This window comes from Plasmopara halstedii (genome assembly GCF_900000015.1).
Source record: "Plasmopara halstedii genome assembly, contig: Scaffold_3060, whole genome shotgun sequence".
NCBI lineage: Eukaryota > Oomycota > Peronosporomycetes > Peronosporales > Peronosporaceae > Plasmopara > Plasmopara halstedii.
In genome coordinates this window covers 3,108,396-3,110,396 of record NW_020189964.1, presented here as the reverse complement: position 1 = coordinate 3,110,396, position 2,001 = coordinate 3,108,396, and positions in this window count along the sequence as shown.

Genomic DNA, 2,001 nt, shown 5'->3' with positions numbered 1-2,001 from the left:
AGACCCGCGCTTTACTGGGAGTTTTGGGCGACAATCTTCAGGGTGCTGGGCACCAAGTCGACTATGTCAACAGCGGGCCATCCGCAGACCGATGGTCAAACTGAGTGCGGGAATTGCGTCGGTGATGACGACCTTCGCAGAGTCTGCGCTGAGACGCCAGCGCAAGGCGCTAAAGCGCCATACTACCACTCGAAGAGTTCGCTTTGAACAATTCAGTGTTAGAGTCTGTAGACTACATGCCGTTCTACTTGAAAGGGCTCGGTCATCCCCGCGTACCGCTGACGCCGCCATCCGATGGCTCAGGGCTTGGTAAAGGAGGAATAGCCGACCAGCTGATGTCAGCCCCCTCACTGTTTGTAACGAACCCGGTGACTTCCTACCAGACTGAGTGTTCACGACTAGTGATGCGATGGCTGAAAGCCAAAACATGCAGAAGGAATGTGCAGACGGAAAAAGAAGAAGAAATGTCGAAAACATTGAAGTCGGAGACCTTGTTTTATTAAATGCTAGAAACCATCCTACACATGCGGTTTATGCTGTCTTTAAGACGAAGTTCCGTCCACCGCTTATCAGACCTTTTAAGGTCGTGGCCAACTGAGGCCTGTCGTATACGCTGAACCTTTCGAGTAGAACGCGCACTTATGCGGTGTTTTGTGTGGGCTTGCTTTAGGGATCCAGCGCAATTGAACGAGTGAGCGTTGGCCAAAGACGCTCGGTCACCCAAAGGCTGAACCGGCAACTGGTTCTGAGCAAGGAGTGCAACAATTTCCGTTTCCAAAGGCGCAAGGTGCTCCAGTGTCGCACGAAATGATGTGTTCGTCTTCTCATCAGCTAGAAGCCGCTCCGACAGAGCGCGATAATCCTCAACGTGAGGCAGTCGGCGCACAAAGTGCTCCAGTCTCTCGAATTTTTCCGGTCGGCGGAATGCCGCTGACGACAGATTTTGTCCTCGACGCTCTTCGAGCGTCGAGAGTCAACGAACGTCGATCGACCAAGCCGCCGACTCTTCTCGATGAGAATAATTGCGTTCACTAAGTCGTGGAACGCTTCGTGGATTGACGTCGTCGACAGTGCATCTGGGCCGCCGTCGCTCTTTGTTTAGAGATGCGAAGCTAAGGTCACCGACCGTACGTTCTTTACAAGGACCACTACATGTGTAGCGGATCGGAATCCGCTACTCTTAAGTACTAAAGCATACCAAGGCAAACGAACGCTTCTGTCAAAAAACGAAACTGTATTTAATTGCTTTTGTTTCGGCAGAGCCACTAATATCCAAAACTCTACTCTAATTAAAGTAGTAATACATAATTAATATAGCAAAGTTAATAAACCGTTATGATCGTGGTAAGAAAAGGCCGTCATCAGGCACAACACAGCGGTGTTTTTTATGTGGGTGGCAATCCTACCACGTGGTGGTTAGTTGTTACGGTGAAGTCACACCACTGTGTGATTACACTAACTGTGTAGTACGCAACTATGTACGGTTGCACAATCTGGTGCGACCCGCCCTTTTTATTACAAAGGTACGTGTAACCCCGTTATGCCCTCTCCCGTTAATTTGTGGATTTCCTCAATTCACATCTAACGGTCGACTCATACGAGGCTCGCTTGTCTGAGACACCTTCACATCCATAAGAACACAATTAAACCTTCTCCGCTCAATGGGCACTGTGTCTACGACACACAAAATATCCATCCTAGCTGGAAGCGAGGGCGCCCGTGAGGAAAGCCCATCTTCTTCTTCTGCACACGGTGAATCTTAGGACAGTACGTACGCGGCTTTCACCTCGAAGTTATATTCCGCAAAGAATGAGAGCTACCTGGCCATTCCCTGCGAGAAGTGAGGTGACTGAGTCCAGTGCGTAATGCCGTTTGTGATCTGTGTCGATCATAAAAGGCTTTGAGTCAAGCAGTTACACCCTGAACTTGACAGGTGCATACTTCATCGCACGTAATTAGTTGTCGTGGTCTGGTTGTTCCATTCCACAGCCGTAAGCTGGC